This window comes from Salmo trutta, unplaced genomic scaffold, assembly GCF_901001165.1.
Source record: "Salmo trutta unplaced genomic scaffold, fSalTru1.1, whole genome shotgun sequence".
Classification (NCBI taxonomy): Eukaryota; Metazoa; Chordata; class Actinopteri; order Salmoniformes; family Salmonidae; genus Salmo; species Salmo trutta.
This window is the reverse complement of record NW_021823115.1, coordinates 858,750-866,498: the sequence shown is the minus strand read 5'-3', so window position 1 is coordinate 866,498 and position 7,749 is coordinate 858,750.

The following is a 7,749-nucleotide window of genomic DNA, read 5'->3' as shown; positions in this document are numbered from 1 at the left end:
GTTGTCTGTGTAACTGTCTGGTTGGTAGAGGAGGTTGTCTGTGTGGCTGGTAGAGGAGGTTGTCTGTGTAACTGTCTGGCTGGTAGAGGAGGTTGTCTGTGTGGCTGGTAGAGGAGGTTGTCTGTGTGGCTGGTAGAGGAGGTTGTCTGTGTAACTGTCTGGCTGGTAGAGGAGGTTGTCTGTGTAACTGTCTGGTTGGTAGAGGAGGTTGTCTGTCTGGCTGGTAGAGGAGGTTGTCTGTGTAACTGTCTGGCTGGTAGAGGAGGTTGTCTGTCTGGCTGGTAGAGGAGGTTGTCTGTCTGGCTTGTAGAGGAGGTTGTCTGTCTGCCTGGTAGAGGAGGTTGTCTGTGTAACTGTCTGGCTGGTAGAGGAGGTTGTCTGTGTAATTGTCTGGCTGGTAGAGGAGACAGTATCCCTAGCCGTTTCCTCAGACCAAGTCCAGATCAGACTGCATCCCTGGCTTTAATAATGGAACACTAGTCTTTAATAATATTTACATGCTGTTTAACTCATTTCATATGTATATACTGTATTCTAGTCTTTAATAATGTTTACATGCTGTTTAACTCATTTCATATGTATATACTGTATTCTAGTCTTTAATAATGTTTACATACTGTTTAACTCATTTCATATGTATATACTGTATTCTAGTCAGTTTCATCCTATTTAACTATTACTGTATATATACTATTCTATCCTACGTATTCTACAGATGTACTACATATTGTATCATATACTGTTCATAATGTCTATACATCCCATCACACATACATACATATATATATATATATATATTTACTATTTTCTACATTGTTGAATAATAGCGAAGACGTCAAAACTATGAAATAACACTTATGGAATCATGTAGTAACCAAAAAAGTGTTAAACAAATGAAAAGAAGCCACTACTAAAGGACACCAATAGTAAGAAGAGACTTGCTTGGGCCGAGAAACACGAGCAATGGACATTAGACCGGTGGACATCTGTCCTTTGGTCTGATGAGTCCAAATATGAGATTTTTGGTTCTGTGTCTTTGTGAGAGGCAGAGTATATGAACGGATGATCTCCTCATGTGTGGTTCCCACTGTGAAGCATGGAGGAGGAGGTGTGATGGTGTGGGGGGTGCTTTGCTGTTGACACCGTCTGTGATTTATTTAGAATTCAAGGCGCGCTTAACCAACATGGCTACCACAGCATTCTGCAGCGATACGCCATCCCATCTGGTTTGCGCTTAGTGGGACTATCATTTGTTTTTCAACAGGACAATGACCCAACACACCTCCAGGCTGTGTAAGGGCTATTTGACCAAGAAGGAGAGTGATGGAGTGCTGGGTATAGGGGTAGGGTTTCATTTAACACTTTTTTTTGGTTACTACATGATTCCATATGTGTCATTTCATAGTTTTGATGTCTTCACTATTATTCTACAATGTAAAAATAAAGAAAAACCCTGGAATGAGTCAGTGTGTCCAAACGTTTGACTGGTACTGGACTGAACTAATATATCTATATTTCTTCATTTCATTATTTTACTTTTAGATGTGTGTGTATTGTTGTGAATTGTTAAGATATTACTGCACTGTTGGAGCTGGGAACACAAGCATTTCACTACACCCACAATAACATCTGCTAAATATGTGTATGTGACCAATAACATGTGATTGGTCAAATACAAGAACATAGGCTGGGTATAGGGGGTAGGGCTATGGGGAATAAGGCTGGGTATAGGGGGTAGGGCTATGGGGAATAAGGCTGGGTATAGAGGTAGGGCTATGGGGAATAAGGCTGGGTATAGAGGGTAGGGCTATGGGGAATAAGGCTGGGTATAGAGGGTAGGGCTATGGGGAATAAGGCTGGGTATAGGGGGTAGGGCTATGGGGAATAAGGCTGGGTTATAGGGGGTAGGGGCTATGGGGAATAAGGCTGGTATAGGGGGTAGGGCTATGGGGAATAAGGCTGGGTATAGGGGGTAGGGCTATGGGGAATAAGGCTGGGTATAGGGGGTAGGGCTATGGGGAATAAGGCTGGGTATAGAGGGTAGGGCTATGGGGAATAAGGCTGGGTATAGGGGGTAGGGCTATGGGGAATAAGGCTGGGTATAGGCTGGGTATAGGGGGTAGGGCTATGGGGAATAAGGCTGGGTATAGGGGGTAGGGCTATGGGGAATAAGGCTGGGTATAGGGGGTAGGGCTATATGGGGAATAAGGCTGGGTATAGGGGGTAGGGCTATGGGGAATAAGGATGGGTATAGGGGGTAGGGCTATGGGGGATAAGGCTGGGTATAGGGGGGTAGGGCTATGGGGAATAAGGCTGGGTATAGGGGGTAGGGCTATGGGGAATAAGGCTGGGTATAGGGGGTAGGGCTATGGGGAATAAGGCTGGGTATAGGGGGTAGGGCTATGGGGAATAAGGCTGGGTATAGGGGGGTAGGGCTATGGGGAATAAGGCTGGGTATAGGGGGTAGGGCTATGGGGAAGGGGGTATAGGGGGTAGGGCTATGCGGAATAAGGCTGGGTATAGGGGGTAGGGCTATGGGGAATAAGGCTGGGTATAGGGGGTAGGGCTATGGGGAATAAGGCTGGGTATAGGGGGTAGGCTATGGGGAATAAGGCGGGGTATAGGGGGTAGGGCTATGCGGAATAAGGCTGGGTATAGGGGGTAGGGCTATGGGGAATAAGGCTGGGTATAGGGGGTAGGGCTATGGGGAATAAGGCTGGGTATAGGGGGTAGGGCTATGGGGAATAAGGCTGGGTATAGGGGGTAGGGCTATGGGGAATAAGGCTGGGTATAGGCTGGGTATAGGGGGTAGGGCTATGGGGAATAAGGCTGGGTATAGGGGGTAGGGCTATGGGGAATAAGGCTGGGTATAGGGGGTAGGGCTATGGGGAATAAGGCTGGGTATAGGGGGTAGGGCTATGGGGAATAAGGCTGGGTATAGGGGGTAGGGCTATGGGGGATAAGGCTGGGAATAGGGGGTAGGGCTATGGGGAATAAGGCTGGGTATAGGCTGGGTATAGGGGGTAGGGCTATGGGGAATAAGGCTGGGTATAGAGGGTAGGGCTATGGGGAATAAGGCTGGGTATAGGCTGGGTATAGGGGTAGGGCTATGGGGAATAAGGCTGGGTATAGGGGGTAGGGCTATGGGGAATAAGGCTGGGTATAGGGGGTAGGGCTATGGGGAATAAGGCTGGGTATAGGGGTAGGGCTATGGGGAATAAGGCTGGGTATAGGGGGTAGGGCTATGGGGAATAAGGCTGGGTATAGGGGGTAGGGCTATGGGGAATAAGGCTGGGTATAGGGGGTAGGGCTATGGGGAATAAGGCTGGGTATAGGGGGTAGGGCTATGGGGAATAAGGCTGGGTATAGAGGGTAGGGCTATGGGGAATAAGGCTGGGTATAGGGGGTAGGGCTATGGGGAATAAGGCTGGGTATAGGGGGTAGGGCTATGGGGAATAAGGCTGGGTATAGGGGGTAGGGCTATGGGGAATAAGGCTGGGTATAGGGGGTAGGGCTATGGGGAATAAGGCTGGGTATAGGCTGGGTATAGGGGGTAGGGCTATGGGGAATAAGGCTGGGTATAGAGGGTAGGGCTATGGGGAATAAGGCTGGGTATAGGGGGTAGGGCTATGGGGAATAAGGCTGGGTATAGGGGGTAGGGCTATGGGGAATAAGGCTGGGAATAGGGGGTAGGGCTATGGGGAATAAGGCTGGGTATAGGGGGTAGGGCTATGGAGAATAAACCTCACCATGTACTAGTAGTCGTAGTAGTAGTAGTAGTAGTAGTAGTAGTAGTGGTGGTGGTAGTAGTAGTGGTAGTAGTAGTGGTGGTGGTAGTATTAATAGTAGTAGTAGTAGTAGTAGTAGTAGTAGTGGTGGAGGTGGTAGTAGTAGTGGTGGTGGTAGTATTAGTAGTAGTAGTAGTAGTAGTAGTAGTAGTAGTAGTGGTAGTAGTAGTAGTATTAGTAGTGGTGGAGGTGGTAGTAGTAGTAGTGGTGGTAGTATTAGTAGTAGTAGTAGTAGTAGTAGTGGTGGAGGTGGTAGTAGTAGTGGTGGTAGTAGTAGTATTAGTAGTAGTATTAGTGGTGGTGGTGGTGGTAGCAGTAGTAGTAGTAGTAGTGGTGGAGGTGGTAGTAGTAGTGGTGGTAGTATTAGTAGTAGTAGTAGTAGTAGTAGTGGTGGTAGTAGTAGTAGTGGTGGTAGTAGTAGTGGTGGTAGTAGTAGTAGTGGTGGTAGTAGTAGTGGTGGTAGTAGTAGTAGTGGTGGTAGTATTAGTAGTAATAGTAGTAGTAGTAGTAGTAGTGGTGGAGGTGGTAGTAGTAGTGGTGGTAGTAGTAGTAGTGGTGGTAGTATTTGTAGTAGTAGTAGTAGTAGTAGTAGTAGTGGTGGAGGTGGTAGTAGTAGTGGTGGTAGTAGTAGTAGTAGTAGTAGTAGTAGTAGTGGTGGAGGTGGTAGTAGTAGTGGTGGTAGTAGTAGTGGTGGTAGTATTAGTAATAGTAGTAGTAGTAGTAGTAGTGGTGGAGGTGGTAGTAGTAGTGGTGGTAGTAGTAGTATTAGTAGTAGTATTAGTGGTGGTGGTGGTAGCAGTAGTAGTAGTAGTAGTAGTAGTGGTGGAGGTGGTAGTAGTAGTGGTGGTAGTAGTAGTATTAGTAGTAGTATTAGTGGTGGTGGTGGTAGCAGTAGTAGTAGTAGTAGTAGTAGTAGTGGTGGAGGTGGTAGTAGTAGTAGTGGTGGTAGTAGTAGTAGTAGTAGTAGTAGTAGTAGTAGTGGTGGAGGTGGTAGTAGTAGTGGTGGAGGTATTAGTAGTATTAGTAGTAGTATTAGTGGTGGTGGTGGTAGTAGTAGTGGTGGTAGTAGTAGTATTAGTAGTAGTATTAGTGGTGGTGGTGGTAGCAGTAGTAGTAGTCTACCTATTTTGGACTCCTGCTGCTGTGTGGTTGCTATCACAGCTGACTGTAACCTCTCGTCCCTCTTTCCTGTCCTCGCTAGCTGTCCTCGCCAGCTGTCCTCGCTAGCTGTCCTCTTTCCTGTCCTCGCCAGCTGTCCTCGCCAGCTGTCCTCGCCAGCTGTCCTCGCCAGCTGTCCTCGCTAGCTGTCCTCGCTAGCTGTCCTCTTTCCTGTCCTCGCTAGCTGTCCTCGCTAGCTGTCCTCTTTCCTGTCCTCGCCAGCTGTCCTCGCTAGCTGTCCTCGCTAGCTGTCCTCGCTAGCTGTCCTCTTTCCTGTCCTCGCTAGCTGTCCTCGCTAGCTGTCCTCTTTCCTGTCCTCGCCAGCTGTCCTCGCTAGCTGTCCTCGCTAGCTGTCCTCGCTAGCTGTCCTCGCTAGCTGTCCTCGCTAGCTGTCCTCTTTCCTGTCCTCGCTAGCTGTCCTCGCCAGCTGTCCTCGCCAGCTGTCCTCGCTAGCTGTCCTCGCTAGCTGTCCTCGCTAGCTGTCCTCTTTCCTGTCCTCGCTAGCTGTCCTCGCCACCTGTCCTCGCTAGCTGTCCTCTTTCCTGTCCTCGCTAGCTGTCCTCGCTACCTGTCCTCGCTAGCTGTCCTCTTTCCTGTCCTCGCTAGCTGTCCTCACTAGCTGTCCTCGCTAGCTGTCCTCGCTAGCTGCCAGTGTATGTTAGGCAGGTTAAACATCTCCACTAGCGTATCAAGCACCCACAGACGTTCTGTACAGGTCATTGTTGCCCGATGGGAATTTCATGTTTCTTTGTCTCAATAAAGTTTCAGTTGAATCAGCAGAATGTAGTAGTTAATGGAACCTGGTTAATATCACCCAGCTGCACAACAACCAATCAGGGAGAGAGTACCGCTGTTCCGGGCCAATCAGGGAGAGGCTACCATCATACCGGGCCAATCAGGGAGAGGCTACCACCATGCCGGGCCAATCAGGGAGAGGCTACCACCATGCGGGGCCAATCACGGAGAGGCTACCACCATGCGGGGCCAATCAGGCTACGGGCCTCCAGCAGGCTTGGTGCATCTGGAGGGACAATGTCTGTATCTATACAGGGCTCTGTGAGGGACTGAACGCATTCCCCTGAAACCAGCAGCAGATGCTCCAGTCAGATGTGTCCTGCAGTTATATTTGTCTCTCATTAGCTTTACAGCTAAATGTATTTTGGACCGGAAAAGCAACTCCCTGAAGTCACTGTTCTTCCATGGCTACGGGGGCCATCAGTGCGGCAGTTAAAAGCTTTTTGGAAAATACTATCTCCAAACACCCTTTAAGTCTCTCTCTCTCTCTCTCTTTATCTTCCTCTCTCTCTCTCAATTCAATTCAATTCAATTCGCTTTATTGGCATGACGTAACAATGTACATATTGCCAAAGCTTACTTTAGATATTTACAATATAAAAAATAAATAAAAAATGAGAATCAAAAATTGTCAACGGGACAACAGTAACAACAATAACCAACGGTCAATATAACCATACATTCAACAATAACAATAATCATACAGTTGAGGACATGTGCAGGTTTATTGGTCTGTCAGACACTGTCCCTCAACTTATGGCGGCAATGTAGTGCACTGCCAACCCACAGCTCTCTGCGTCCTCCCCCAACAGGATGGGTAGCCTATCCTCATCAGAGAGGTCTTTGAAACCTTGAATAAGGATTTCAAATTTGGGGAAATGACACTCTAATTGTTTTATATTTTTGACATTTTGTCAGGAAATGCAGCTCCGTCTCAGGTTCTGCAGTTGTGCAGTGGTTGCACAGCCTTTCCTCTACAGGGAGCCAGGTTTTCCTGTGTCTACCCTTCTCAATGGCAAGGCTGTGTGTGCTCTCTCTCTCTCTCACTCTCACTCTCACTCACTCTCTCTCACTCTCACTCTCACTCTCACTCTCATTCACCCAGCTACAGCAGTCTTCCAGAGGTCCCCAGCCAGGACACCATCTCTCCCTGAGTGTAGTGGTGGGGGCGCCAGCGGGCTGGACAGCTGTATGCTGGGAATGTGTCTTGGAAAATAATAATATCTCTCATTAATGTATCCTATATTGCGTGATGTTACCAGCTCTGAATTTTAGTGACCTTAACTCTGATTAATATAAAGTGAATCTCTTTTCTAAATCAGAGACTTTGACCGAGCTCTACGACGATGTAATGACAGGTGGAATCAGAAAACGATGAATAGGCTCATAATTAAAATATTATTCTAGGACAGGTAGAGAAATGATTTAATCAAGGTTTAATCAAGCTAAACTTCCTCTCTCCGTCCATCTTTAGCGTACCCATCCCCAGAATCCTCAGGGATTATGATTAGAATGTTTACACTATTCCACTTCAATGGCAGGTACTGATTACTGACTCCTTACAAAGGGGTTGGAACAAAAATTATTTTCCGTTTGTTTCGTTCTGTTCCACTGTTTCCGACCAGAAAATGTAAGTTCTGAACCGGTTCAAACTAAGAAAAGGACTGGTTCCTTTCTGTTCCTTTTTTAAACTTGTGAAATCAACAATTGTTTACATTGAGCTCATTAAATGACTTCACCAATCAGTGTGGACAGAACAGGCAAAGATAGTTATTTAGACCAATCAGTGAGGACAGAACAGGAAAAGATAGTTGTTTAGACCAATCGGTGAGGACAGAACAGGCAAAGATAGTTATTTAGACAAATCAGTGAGGACAGAACAGGCAAAGATAGTTGTTTAGACCAATCGGTGAGGACAGAACAGGCAAAGATAGTTGTTTAGACCAATCAGTGAAGACAGAACAGGCAAAGATAGTTGTTTAGACCAATCGGTGAGGACAGAACAGGC